Below are 15,461 nucleotides of genomic sequence, written 5' to 3' on the forward strand. Positions count from 1 at the left end.
ACGCTATATGCGGAAAGATCCTGTGATGCCTTTGCTACGAGGTTATCAAATGTGCATATTAGAGGTACTTTAAATTCGTAGTCTTAGTCGTATGAAAAACGTTCTGTTAGGCTGAAGAACTGTTTAAGAATTGGGTACGCTGTTTGATGGAATTTGTCACGTCCCATATTTTTAGTACTACGTTTCACTGTGTTCGTGTTCTCCGAAGGTAATGGGGGAAAATATTCTGAGACACGATCTTTTAGGTTGTGTAGCGGTGCCATCACAAAGTTATAGTCTCTTGAATCGAATGGCATTTCAGACCAGTTACGATAACTTAACAATGGATTATAGTTGCTGTTATGCGGGTTATTTAGTGTTTTTAGTCTTTGTCCTGAAACCAAATTGTGTCCATTACTGTTGTTGTTGGGGACTGCTCGTTAGTGGACTGGTGGAAAAATGATTTCCTACTGTTGCTGCGGGGTGTTACGGCGTATGGGAATCGTAGATTGTTCGGTCTTATATGTGTTGGATATCTATGTGATGGATATCTATTTGGTAAACGTTGTTGAACGTAGTATTGTGGAAATTCGCTTTCGCTATCGTTAGGTGGGGGTGGTCGTACTGGTGGTGGATAGTTAGGTAGAGGTGGCGATGGATATACTGTATTCGGCGTGTTATTTATGCCATCGTTACGTGGTCTGTTATTCTGATAACTTTGTATGTTAGTACTGGTTCCTTGTTCTTGTATGTTACTGTTTGGTCTGTTATAAAAGGAATCTTGATTACATTTTGTTTCTGTTTGTTTTTTCCTAGTCACTTGTTTCTTTATAACCTGTGCTATGTCATTCGGTGTTGGTTGGTTCAACGCTGTTTGAGTGTGTTGGTCGGAATAGGCACTTTCCACTTCAATTCTCATAGTTGTTATCCTGTCGTCTGTTTGCGTGCTGCAATCAGAAGCGTTATCTCGTATCGTTCCTGGCTGGAACGTCCTGATCCTGAACTGAGTTCTCCTTCCTCAACGTGGTAGCTGAGGGGCGAGTCTGTTCGGTATGGAGTCTCAGGTTCTTAGTCTATTTTGTTTGCCATATTTGTTTCGTGTTAGCTGAAAGGTAATGAAACTTGTTACAAATTTTTAATGTTGTACTAATTACAAGTTATTGTTACAGATTTACATATGAAACGTTGTTCATTTAGTTTGTTACAAACACACTTGTTATCAGTGGTATCGTTGTTATTGTTTGTTATACAATTGTTCTTTACAACTGTTATACAATTGTTAATATTATGATATGCGGATACGATGTCTATTCATATTCGTGGAGAATCGGTTAGTACAATGGTGTTATCGATATATATGTTTATATATATATATATATATATATATATATAAATATAAATTAAATTGTAAGGAATAGGAAGATTACATGTTTGTCTCTGTATCGAATGTGAAATATAAAAATAGGAAAATACATGATATATACGTGGTAGGTGTATTAAATTATTAAATAGGGAAGTGAGGGGCATAACTGTGATATTACTGGCAAGTAAAAATGGCTTTGAAATAATATACAGCATGTTAGTTGTTCATGGTTAAGTACCAGTTTATACTTCATATGTATCTGCCGAATGAATATCAAAATAAGTTACTTCATTCGTATGTGGTTGGTCATCATTTTTTAAGATATCTAAACTATGGCCACGATTGTGTATTGTATTAGCTGCTAGTTTCAATTGATTGAAATCTATTGGTGGGGGATTTTTTATTTCCATTAGTTTTACTGATGGTATGAGGTTTTGTTGGTTCGTTGATGTAGATAATGGTTGTGGGATTTCGTATGGCGTAATTTTATTTATACATAAGGGAGGTTCATATGAACTACCATGAAATGTTGATGATTGCTGTTGGATGTTAGGCGCACTAGGGATGGGTGCGATTTGTGGTGTAGTGAGCGATGTTGTTTGGGTTGTATTAAAAGAAACGTTATTCCCTAAGCATTGATATGCTGGTGGTGGGGTGATGAATTGCGGTGGTAGTATGGGTGGTTTGTTTTCAGTTATTGTCTCTAATGGTTCATTTTCTAACGGTTCTTGTTTGTATTTTTGTTCTGGTAATGGTGGTTTTTGTTTCTTCGGTGGTGAATCTATTGTTCGTAACTGTAGTCCCTTATCAGTTCTGCGTATATTTGTATTATAGTGTTTGTAATTAGTGTCAATATAAATTTGTGAAGGTTTATCGTTATTGTTGTGATCTGTTATATGTGTTATATCTGAAGAGTGTCGGCGAGCAATGTTCTTCCTTGGTTTATTATGTCTAGTATAGTGTGAATAATTTTCATCACTATCGTGACTAGTTTCTTCTTCTTGGATTTTTGCTACTAATTGTGTTAGTGTTTGTGAGAAGATACCGAAAATTCCTGTTAGAAAAATTTTTCGTAATACTGGCTTGTTTGCCAATTGCTTTATGAATTGCAAAAGCATTATAGAATTTGATTATAAATTTGTTTAAAATAATATCATGCTAATCATAGCGTATATGATTGCCATTTTTTCTAAGATATACCATGCCAACCAAAAATTGATAATATTTGTTCTTTTAGCCATGCGCCGTCAAAAATTTCTTTCCAGTTGACACTGGGTTGGTCTATTTCGAAGTTATATTCATTGATATTTAGATTTTTTAACCATTTTAGTGATTTTTCATAATTTTTGTATGTTTGTAGTAATCGTAGTTGTTCAAGTTCTAATAATTTTTGTGCATTTGCTGATTTAGCTTCTTGTAATGGTTTTTCGCGGTCTCGCATGTATTCGTGTAGTAGATCTCGTTTTCGTTCTTGAATTAATTGTTCTCTACTCTATATACCACTTTCTATTAAACTTGCTTTACTAAACATGTTGTCTAGTACAATTTCTTTAGGTGAAATAGTATTTAGTACTGTTTCGACTTTTACAGGGTATGTTGTTACTCTGTATCTTGCTGTTCCATCAGTGTCTATTGATATTAACTGATCAAAGTTACTGTGTCAACATGGGACTTTCTTCGCCCATAATATGTTTGTCGTGTTAATTGATGTACGTATTGTACTCTGTTTTTGTATAGAATTGGTATTTTATCATAACATTTGCTTGTTTGTGGTACATATAGAGGTGATGACTTTTTCAAGCATTTGTACATTTTCATTACACTTACTCCTTCTTGTTTGACAAATATTGATCTGTCTTCAGTGAGGATATATCCTAATAGCGGAGTGTTCTTTTGTACTTGTGTTTATGTTAATTGTCGAAGGTTTCTAGTTTGCTCGCAAATTTGTGAATAGAATTCTATATCTTGTAGGCTTATGCGTGAGTTGATGTTACTCATGTAAAGGTCCATTTTCATCTTCAAATGTGTGTTTTCATTTACAAAACCATAGTAGTATTGTTTGTTATCTTCGTCTTCATATCGTGTACGTTCTGATATTATTTGTTCTGGTTTTATTCGGATAAATTTTTTACCGTCAAATTTATCTTTCTTTCTTGTTACTTTTTGTCCAGTATGCATATCGAATCCGTATTCGTAGATGATGTATATATCATCATATTCTGTTTTGTGTAATGGTTGCAGTGAACCGCACTCGCGTTCGGCGAGTGGAAATATTTCAAATCTGGTAGCGATGGTATCTGTCTTGTTTAGGTTTATTTTTTGTGTTATGTCAGGTAGTTGGACTGTTGTCCATTCAGCGTTTGTTTCTATCCAATATCTATCTTGGTATTTTACAATGAATGCATCAAATCTAATTAGTTCAAATAGTTGACAATGTGTTTGTGGTTCCCATACTATTGTTGCCTTTGTCAATGGTGTTGGGAGGCATTCTACTTTGCGGAGATCGCAGGGTAGTTTTGTTCCCATATATGATATTTCTTGGTTGTCTAGATTTAGTATTAATGATACCTCACGTATTTCTAGTGTCCAGTCTAGTATATCTATTCTGTTCTGTTTTCGTGGTCCTTTCATGCAATTTGATTGTGCATTTTTAATTGCGCTTGGTATCCACATTGGATTAGTGTAATCATAAACTATCCGTCCGTATGGCGGTACTAAAGGGGTATTTATGTCGAATTGTATTCGACCTTGCATTTCTTCAATCTTTTTCCGAAGTGGTGGATTAGCGATGTAGTTGAATGAAATATTATATCTTGTTGGCTTTTATCTTGTGTTCTTGAGAAGATTTATTCTAGCGAGTTTGTTTCGAACTTCATCCGCGTCCAATATTTTTGTTCTTTGTGCTTCTGAAACGTAATAACTTGGTCTATTTGCTCTAATGTAGTCAGTGTGTTGTGAACACCATTCTACGCGTTCTTTAATTGTTCCTGCAACTGCGTAAGCTTTTATTTCTACTGCTTGAGCTTTTGATAAAAATTGTAGTTCTGTTTTTGTCATATCAAAATCTAGTGGTTTGAAATTACATGTGCTGATTTTGTTCATTTTGTAGTACTTAACATTTGTGATTTCTTCTGCATCACAATCATAATGTTCTATGAATATATCTTGTGGTCCTGTTGCGGAGCCGTTAACATTTTGTCCGGTTAATTCTACAAAGTCAATTTGTGTTTGTCTCTTTTGTCTTTTATTGTTCATGTCAAATTTATTTAATATATTATCTGTTAAATGGTCTCTGTAGAAATTCCAGTTTCGGGTCCATTTATCAATAGTTATTTCCAACATAGCTTCGTAGTCTGAACTGTTTTTAAATTTCTCATCGATACTTGTATTATAATGAATGTATTTTGAATTATTGATATTATTGTGTATGTATTGTGTATAGTTACTAGAATTGTGTTTGTTGTTATTGAAATGTCCATTTACTCTTTCGTTTACGCGGTCTTTAATTCGTTGTTTGACTTTGTTATTTATTCGTTGTTCCAGTTCTATTTGTGGTTTTATTTTCATGTAAATGTATTTTATTATTAGTAATAGTATTAATATTATAGCTTTCAATTGAAGCGACATGTGTATGAGAGTCCTGTATGCGGGTTATAAAACGTTGCAAACCCTAAGGTTTGTTTTGTATATCGATCGAATTTGTATATAAAGTCTATGCAAATGAAAGGTGCTGGGATTGTGGTCGTGACATAGATGGTGTTGTAGCATGAAATGGATGATTAAAGATAGTGTTATATTTCATCGTTGTGTTGAATTTAAGCTCGAGAGACGGTGTTGCTAAAACTTTTTGTGCTGCGTTACGTTGGCGATGTGTGAGATTTAAAGTATTTGTTAGTCTATTTCTTGACCAATTAGTAAGTGTATCACCAAGGTTGGTAGGTCCGTATAACGGCGGAGGTGGATCTAAATAACAGTTTTGTGATCTAATGGAAATAGGTATGTATGTTCATTTGTTCTACTTTGAGTTGGGGGTTAGGATTGAGTATAGGGGTAGATCGAGTTCGTTCTGGATGGCTTGAAGGTAATCTAATTTCAGGTATGAATGATGATGGGGATAATGCTGTATTTCTCGGGGGTTGTAAGGAGTTTGGATTTTCGACTCTTGGTATGCTTACTGATGTATTTGATGATGATGTTTGATTTGTTCTTAATTTTGGTGTACTTGTACCTGCGGATTGTGGTGATGTTGCTGACCAAAGTGAACTATTAGGTGACTGTAATGGTTGTACTCGGAAGTGATCTTGTACAAAATTGAAGTCTTGTCTCTCGTAAATGTTGGCGGTAAGAAAGGATTTGCTCTTAGTTCGGATGGTGTTGGTGTATGATCTGTATGAATACTTGAGTGTTCACTTGGTGAACTAATACTAAAATTGTGCAATGTAGGTGTTCCTGTTCTAGTTGGTGGTTCTGAAGGTCCTGTTTCTAAAGGTCTTATTATGTTTGATTCTATGTCTGTTGATCCATATGAGACTAATGTTGAGTCTTGTGTTGGGAATGATAATGACGATCGACGTCGTGCCCGTCGTACAGTATACGGATTTTCGTTATCTGGGTTTACAGTATCATCAATTTCTGTTGAAGTTGGAATATTTGTTAAGTCTGTGACTTCGTTATGGTGTGGTCTTTCTGGGTGATTGTTACTTTGATTATTACTTGATGACGCAATTTTTGCGGGCTATATGTTATGCTCCTGTGCCAAGTCCGTGGGGTGGAGGGTTAATGAATGGTGGTTGTAGAATAATGAGTGGTGTTAATTCTTGTCCTGGTGGATGTGTTTGTGCTCCTATGTTCGATATCCAAATTTCATTGTAATCTAGTCTGAGATTTAATTGATATATTATGACGTTACCGTACAATTGAGAATTTTCTGGAAATCCTGTTTTTAAGTAGAATTTTTGTGAGTGTAGAGTGTAGTAAATGGATTCTTCAATATCAGGAATAGGATCAATTTTTATGGGTGCAGAAAATATTCTGTTAGGCTTAAACACATGCGTATGAAAAAGTAGATCATAAGCGCGATTTTCATAAATTTAAATATCTCTAGTTCTATGATATCTATATTGGATTTACATATGTGAAAGATATCAGAATGTATTGTATTCATGAGGTGTGTTCTTATTGTACTGGTGGGCTTGCATAGATGACTCTACGATTTTTTATGATTTCAGTTATGGTTACTATTGCGAGGTATGTCGAAATAACTACGGTACACGGTACTAGAAAGATAGTTGAGAGAAATAGTATTTTAGATAATAGTAAATATGTTGCTATTAATGCTTCAGTGAAATCAATTTTTGAAACTATTGTATTTGTAGTTGCTTTTACTTTGTTCGTGGGTGTTAGTGTAATTATTAGTGTAAATTGGATACAATGCTTCACTGGAAAGTGACAGTTATTTACTGTTGTAACTGACACTTAACGGTGCCGCACTATCAAATTTCGTGTAATCGTTATCGATATATGACTATAACAATGAGTGGTATCATTACAGTTGTTACTTTTTTGTTTTATCGTCAATTAGGTGTATAGCTTCCTTTTTTGAAACTGCAAGGAAAACTGTGTGTAACTGGTTTAAGTTGACACACTTTTGAGTGTTATTTTGTTGTTTCAGTGTTTCGAATTCTGTGATTGTTTCAGTACACGGTGCTGTGTTTTTGAGTAAATCAAAGTGTTTTTCTCCCCAAAATAGTTTTATTTCTTGATCAGATTTTGTTATTCCTTCTATAATAAAAAAAAAATCTTGAGTTGATACTTTACAGTTTGTTAATTCAACGCTATCGTCATCAAAATGTATATGACTGCCAGATGGATAGTCAAAGTCAACAAAATTGTCTATTTGGACTGATATTTTTATTAAAAGCTGGTTCTTTTTTAACAAATTAAAAAATTCTGAGACTGACAACATAGGCGCAATTTCATTACGGTGGTGACTATAATGATGTACTAGTCTGCCTGAAATGAAATGTAGATAATTCAGTTTACCTGGTTTTGCTGAATTGTTTTATGTCGAAATAAAATAAGGAGGATGTTAGATAATTTCGGAAGCAGTTTATACGAAATTACTTATGAAGTTATTCAGAAGTTACTGATGATCTTTTTGAGATTTGAAGATTTGATAACGGAAAGATTTAGGTTTTTATTAGATTGAAAATGAGGAAAGGAATTGTTTATTAGATCAGACTTGATCGAGAATTTTCTCTAAAATTGAGAGTTTATTTTGTGAATGGATCCAATTGAGGTTGAATTTGAATTCAGAATTTTCTGAAGTTAAAAACTGAATTCAAGTTAGAAACTGAATTTGAAGTTTGGTAAATATTTTGGTTTTTAACTTAGCTGAATTGAAGAAATTTTTCTGATTTAAGAGAGGTTGTGATTCGTACAAGACAAAATCGGAGTTGTGAATTTTACCTAAATATTCAGTGTTCTCTACAATGTTGACGACATTTACATATCTTCCGTTTGTCTTCTCTGGGCACCGAAGTTGCCAATTTAATATTTTTTTGGATTTAATTAGTGTGTTAGTTTCCGAAATTTTGAATCTGAAGTTTCCTTCTGAAGTTTTCTTCAACTTTGTTGGTACGATTAGATATCCTTGTAATTGGTTTATGGTATATAATTAGTGTGTTTGACGGTATAATGGCAAACTTCTATCATGGTATGTGATTGGTGTTGAAGATGGTCATTAGTCTAAAGTTGGTGCCAGTATCTTCTAATTAGTCCGATGTTCGTAACTGTTTTGCATATTAGCATTTGGTTTGAAGTAGTTTTTTAATGAATGGTGTGTCTGATGACGCCAACTATAGCAAGTTATTTGGTATAAATGGTGTTAATGAGGAATGTGGTTGCAGATTCTGCAACTATCAATTAGTGTGTTTTGGTAATAACGTCAATGTTGAAATCGTTTTTGTGTATTTGAAGTGGTAACTTCAACTGCTAAATGAACTTCGTTAGATCTTTCATGTTAATCACCATCCTGTTCACGGTGTTGAAAATGTTAATTAGCTTGACATTATATATGTTAATAATTGCGTCTGCCTGAGGGCCGTTTGTCCCGATACTTTGTTTTTCAAGTCTCTTCATCTTACGAATGAGGATGATTGTTTTGATCTTTTCTTTTGCTGATAATGATGTGTTCGTTTACCAATGAGGTATGCGGTTACTATTGAGGACTATGGCGTCCGTTTTTTAGCGTCCGTTTTTGCTTATGACGTAGGTTTAGGTTATCACGTAGGATTTGTGAAAATGTCACTGTGAAATGTCTAGTTAGCCGAAGGTCATTTGACCGACGGATATTGAAATTTGAACTAAATTGTATTTGTATATGTTTCAGGTAATGAGTCATCTCACTCTGGATTGTTACTGTCTGGGTTGTGACATGTAGGTTGCAACGCATGTATTGTTACAACGAATGGATTGTTACTCTATTCTTATTTGATTATTACACTATTCATACTGAATTGTTACACATAGTTATATCACTATTTGGTTATTATTTGGTGTTTGTGTTAAATAGTTCTTGTAGGCTAACGATGTTGCCAACAGTGTCATTTAGTTCTGGCAACAGTGTTATGTGTTCTTGTCTGTGACCTGAGTTATTATTTTGTATTTATTCGTTATTAGTGCGTTACTCGTTTAAGAAGAGGAAGTTTTTTCGATTTGTAAGAGGGAAGTTATTCTTTTCCTGTATGTTTATTTTGTTTGTGTTGAACTCATTATTTTTCATTCGTATTCGTTTTAGTGTTTGATCCTCTTTTGAAATAGCAGTAATTGTGCTTTACCTGTTTAGTGTTATCTTTATTTTTCCCTTTTTTATATTATTTATTGTATTGTAATAACTTGTTTATTATTAATGTTGATTTCTACAAAATGTCTATTCCATTCCGCGGGTTCTCAATCGTGGAGTGTTTTGTTATATTGAATTATTTGTTATTTGGATTTTGTTATTTGATTTATTTGTTTACTGTTTTCTTTACTTCAATGAACCATTTTGGTTATAATATTTATTTGTTACTTGATTTATATTGTTTTATTTGTTATTTGATATATTTTGCTTTATTTGTCGTTGGACTTATGTAGTGGCGGCTTGTGGTGGAGATGGAAGTTTCCTGATATGGATGGAAGGTGACCGCGGGAAGAGGTTGTGACTTGAGGTATGTGAAGAAGATGTTGATGACGAAGGAAGAAGAGGTTGATGATGAAGAAAGTATTCATCGTTTTGTTAGAATTATTTATTTATTATTTGTTACCATTGAAAATGTTAATACGTGTGTATTGAAGTAATTCGGGAATTTATAAGTTTGAAAAGTTTGCATTTATAAGTTTAAATTTATAAGTATGAATTTATAAGTTTGGAATTAGATTTGGTGTGATCGATCTGGTGAACAAGTGATAGTCCAAGGATTGTTGTAATGTGTTTTAAAGGTTAAGGATTGGGTTAGGTGTATATGTTATTAACACTTTTCCACATTTATTGATGTGTTTTGTACTTTTTGTGTATTACCAGTATTATTGTTTTAATATAAATGTTCTTTTTAAATAACTTGATTTCGGGGGTATACACACAGGTTCGGGTTAGGGAAGTGTGTAAGAGTAGAAATACTGAATGTAGAAATACTGAATATATACTGGGTCTATTCAGTTACATATTAGTCTATTACAAAATTGGAAAATACATAGTGTCTTTTATCAAAATATTACTCTGTATTAAAATTGGTAAACATAAATATGATTCTTAAATAGAATATATTGTATTTAATATGTATATATATATATATATATATATATATATATATATATATATTAATATTGATGTATAACATACTATAGTGATAATAGTTTTTAGGGTTAGTTTGTGTAGTAATAGGGTTAGTTTGTGTAGTAATAGTTGTGAATATGAATATCATAGTTTCATTTAAGGAAGTATATAATAATTAATATTATGTAATTATTTATTGTTAATCTTATCAATATTATTTTACGTTTTTGCTACCTTAGCGTGACCTTCCATTTCCGAAGGTTATATTGATGTGTATGTTTTGTATCCGGGTTGTGGATATCTTTTTGAATGTAAGTTGATGTGTTTGGTTGTTTTAATGTTGGAATCTCACTGGTCATTAGATAGTTCTGTAACTCTGTTTTATTATGTTTTTCCTTGGGATAGTACGCTACAATATGATTTCTATGTAATGTTATGTGTTCCTTATTGTTATCTCCTAATACATATGTTGTTTCCGTAGGTTTATCTATTATAAGGTAAGGTCCCATTTTTAGTGGTAATAGCTTTTTGGATACTCCAACAACTTGTTGTTGATTAGTGACTAATATAAAAGTATTTTTCTCAAGGGGTTTTGCTGTTCGAAATCGAATGTTCATTTCGTCCGTTAACTTTTTTCTGTTTTGTAGGATTTTTGTTATTTTTTGATATGTATCGTTGTAGTGTTTTTTTTTGTCCAGGAACCATTTTGCGAATGTCCCTTTTTGTAATTTTGCAATTTTAGGATGGTTGAAATGGTTTTCTGAGTGTGTATGTGTAGGTTGTGTATTACATGCACTTTTATCCGATGGGTTGCAATTACCCATTTCATGCGTTGTTGTTCCAAGTTTAATGTTCGTTGGTTTTCTCGGTTTTTGACTGAAAACGACTTCATAAGGTGACATGCCTAGTCGTGTTTGGTATTGTGTATTGTACGCGTATGGGAAGAATTTTGCCTTTCTTGACCAATTATTGTACTTTTCATTTAGTAGTGTTCTAATGAATTGTCAAATTATTCTATTTGTCCCTTGCACTAATCCGTTTGTCCAAGGTGCATATGTTGTGCTTGGTTTAAACTTTATTTCGAAGTAATTGCATAAGTGTTGTAACTCTGTATTTATGTTTTCTGATCCGTTGTCAGATCGAATTTCTTCTGGTATTCCGAATTTCATGAACCAATGTTCCAATAGAGCTGTAAATGCATAGTGTGCATTATTTTTAGGTGCACACATTATAGTAACATAATGTGAAAATGCGTCAACTATGACAAAGATGTAGTTATTTCCTTCTGTTGTAGGGTAAATTGGTCCTTTTGTATCTATCATTATCATTTCGTTAAAGTAAGTTTTTGTTGGTGCTAGTTGTTTTTGTTTACTTTTCAATTTTGTGTTCGCGAACACTTTGTTTGTTTGACATTGTATACAATCTGCAATTAGTATTTTTATCCAAGTTGCAAGGTCTGGAAAATAGTAATTTTCCATTATGTTTCGTTTTGTCTTTTCGAGTCCCGTGTGACCTACTAGGTCTATGCAATGATTCTCGTAAAATGTGCACAGTAATAATGTTAGTGGTAGACAGATTCGTTGTATCGATTCTATATGAATATTTATCACAATTTTGATTATTTCAGAATTTTCATCAATGATGATTGATTTGTATTTCCTGAGGTTAAGACGTGTTCTGAGCTTACCTTTATTAGGATACTTCTGGAACTGTCTTATGGTTGTCTGAAGAATAAGGTATACTCTTAAGGCTTACCTGACTAACTAAAGTTCTATATCTCTAGTCTGTTACTCTTCTATCTGAGCTTCAGTAGACAGTGCACGGGCCCCAATGCTAAAGTCTAACGTATATCTCAATACAAAACAAGAGCGGAGTAGAGAGAGAGAAATATACTTTATTATTATATCAGCTGGTCAACTGGTACTGACTAAATAACTTTCTCTTCTGAGAAGAGAGGTAAATGGGTAAACATCTAAAGGAAAGAAAGGAAAAGATATTATTCCCTTTTTATCCAATCAGGGAAGAGTATTTTCAGTCTTTATTTATTTAAATAATAAAGTTTTTCAAATAGTCCTTTCTGGAAGTCATATTTGACTCCATCTTTCCGGGGTTTCGAGTTTTTTGAAAGTCTCTTGTACATTCTAATAAGTCAATTTCTCTTTTTTCTCTCTGAAGGAGTTTCTTTCTTTTTGGAATGTGTTGCTTGAGATCGGTTCGTCTGTAAGTCGGTTCCTAGACATAGGTTGCCCAAAGAGCAAAGATTGAACATCAACAACCACAAAAGTATCTATTCCATTACCACGTCCAGTGGGTGAAGATCCTTTCGGGTAGGTCCGGTGTTGATGCTTGGAAGCGATCCTGATGTCCAGTGACTTGACTTACCTGACTTACCTGAATTGGTTTGTTGTTAGATGTTAGAGGTTAAAAAACGTTTTTCTCTTATTATAACCTGTGTTGGGTTTCAATGTTCTGTTATACCTAGTATCCCTTCCGGTTGGAAAGAAAATAAAGATTTATATGATCTGTGTTAAGTTTATTTTGATATATGTTTTTATGGAATTCGACGGATCAATTGAGGGTAGTACTTGCTAGGTCAACACAAGGTGTGTGACATGGTCTAGAAATGTGTAAGTGACATATGAATGTGTAGCCATGTTGGATTAGTTCAAATTTGATTATTGAAGATGAACATGTATTAATAATCTGTTTCCTGCGCGAATTCCGAAGTTATTCTGATGCAATCAATTCTTACGAATTGTATTGTTATACTTCTACAATTTGTGTTGTGTCATGTATTTTGTAAAGGGTTTATAGATCTCGGTTTTGTGTTTGTAATGGATATGTCCAAAAATGTCCAACTACCGTACTCAATCAACTTCTATTTCTTTAACTTCAGAAATTAAGTTAATGTCTCTGTCTGCGCGCTTATACAATATTCCAAATATTCCAAAGACTCTTTCAGTATTTGGAGTACTACAATGTTAGTTGTTACTAGATAAAGGTGAAGCTGTTAGTTGTTACTATAGTTTAAAGAATTAATGTAATGTATCCATACATGTGTTTTGTTCTTTGATAAATGAAATGTGTTTTACATATAGTTGGTCATTGGTTTATTCATATATTTTTACATGTGAAAATTTCGAAGTCCAAATATTTTATGTTTCAATCTATGTTATAAGTTGATATATTGTCACAGTTTGTTTGGAAAAGTATATTACACTTTGCTATGTCATTATGATTTCAAACTGATATTATAGTTTTTTATGTTGTGTAAACAAATCGGTTCTATAAGAATCTAGAATGAGTTTTGTTGAAATGTCATGTCAATGGCTCAAGGTCTGAAGGTTATTATTACATGTTATACATAGATTTGATATGTCTGTTTTATGACTCACTGCTGTACATTTACACTTTGTTTACATTGCAGGTGTTCTAATTCCCATCAGTTTGGTGCCTTATTTCAAGTTGTTATTTATCTACAAAATTGCATATAACTAACTATGGAAAAATCTTTGCATATATACATATACACTTTAGAAATCAGGTTAGGGTTTATAGGAAAAGTAAAAAATTATTTTTGTATTTTTAAAGTTTATTGAACAGAAAAGATATATAACAATTGGTACAATTATTTTTGTAATTAATGGTTGTGCAAATATAAAGTACACCTATAGATTGCTCGTTATGAGTGTGTTTATCGAGATAAAAATATAAATATAAGCGTTTACAAAATATTTGAATACAAAGTATTGGACTGATATAAATACATTTATCAGGAAAGGGTGAATTTCGGGTTTCAGAAAACATAAATAATCATATATGCACTGATTAATTTCATGGTTATTTATTGTTACTTGTTGAAATTATCAAGAGTTGTTACTATTGAGAGTTGTTACTTGTTACTATGATAACATTGTTATAATTTCTCCGTCTGTTTCGGATAGTTTGTTCGTTCTTTATAATGGCGGTATTCCTTTACGAAGTTGTCGTCTTTCGAAAGGAAATATGCAAGTAAGTTCGTTAGATCTTTTAATGGAATATCTGTAATGGATGCTTTCACTGTGTTGCATAGTTCGTGCTCAAGTTCTGTTTTAGTCCGTTCATTATTGAAATTTATTCTATTTGTGAAAGCGCGGTTTGTTACGCTTCCTTCGAGGTGATACACGTGATATTCCTCGGAAGGTTCCAAAGCTTCGAGCGGTACCATGAGAGGCCGCTCCGGTGAATCTGTATATTCCCATTTTAAACGATATCCGTAATTTAGGAAATAAGGTGACGTAAGTTGGTCGTTTATGTGTATGTAACTTCTTGATGTGTTATTGCTTTTGTCACGTCGAAATGTTTAATATATAAGGTTGTGGATTAATTTAGTTTCTTGTACTTTGTAGTTATTGTTCTGTACATCTTTCGGTGTAGGATGCAGAAAATTGAAACACAGTTGAAATATCTGATGATCGTAAATACTGTACGTAGATAAATCTTGAGATTTTAGCTATAAGTTGGTCGAAATGACATGTTATTGGAATTTTAAACTCGTAGTCATAATCATATAAAAATCTCTCAGTTAGGCTATAAAACTGTTTGAGTATTGGGTACATAGTCTGGTGGAGTTTGTCTCTCCCCATGTTTTTCGTACTGCGCTTGACTGTATTTGTGTTTTCTGGTGGCAGAGGTGGGAAATACTCTGACACACGATCTTTAAGGTTATGAAGAGGTGCCATGAAAAAGTTATATTCGCGTGAATCGAATGGCATATTTGCCCAATTTCTGTATGATAACAATGGGTTGTAATTACTATTGTATGGGCTATTTAATGTTCTAGGATCTTTGTCCTGAAACCAAATTGTTTCCATAACTGTTGTTGTTGGTGTCTGCTCATTTGTTGATTGGTGGAAAAATGATTTACTATTAGCTGATCTCGGTGTTACCGCGTAGGGGAATCTTAAATTGCTCGGTCTACGATGAGCTGTAAACAATTGTTGTGGATTATAGGTTTGTGTTCTCGGTTGTTCTGTAATATAATCAGAGGGTGGTGGCGGTCGCACTGGTGGTGGGTAGTTTGGGAGTGGGGGTGATGTATATGACTCCGGCGTTGAACGGTTTTGAGTGTTAACTAATCTGCTATGTTCAGCTATGAGTATTGGTACTTGTTCCTTGCTCATTAGTGTTTTTGTTAGTGTTAAAGGATTGCAAGTCCCGTCTGTTATCAAATTTAATCTTGATTTTACGTGCAATTTCTTGTGGAGTTTGAGTATTCTTTGGAGTATTGTCCAAATGTACTCTCGTTGTAGTGACTGTTTCAGA

The sequence above is a fragment of the Convolutriloba macropyga genome, chromosome 12 (assembly GCF_964194025.1).
Source record: "Convolutriloba macropyga chromosome 12, txConMacr16.3, whole genome shotgun sequence".
NCBI lineage: Eukaryota > Metazoa > Xenacoelomorpha > Acoela > Convolutidae > Convolutriloba > Convolutriloba macropyga.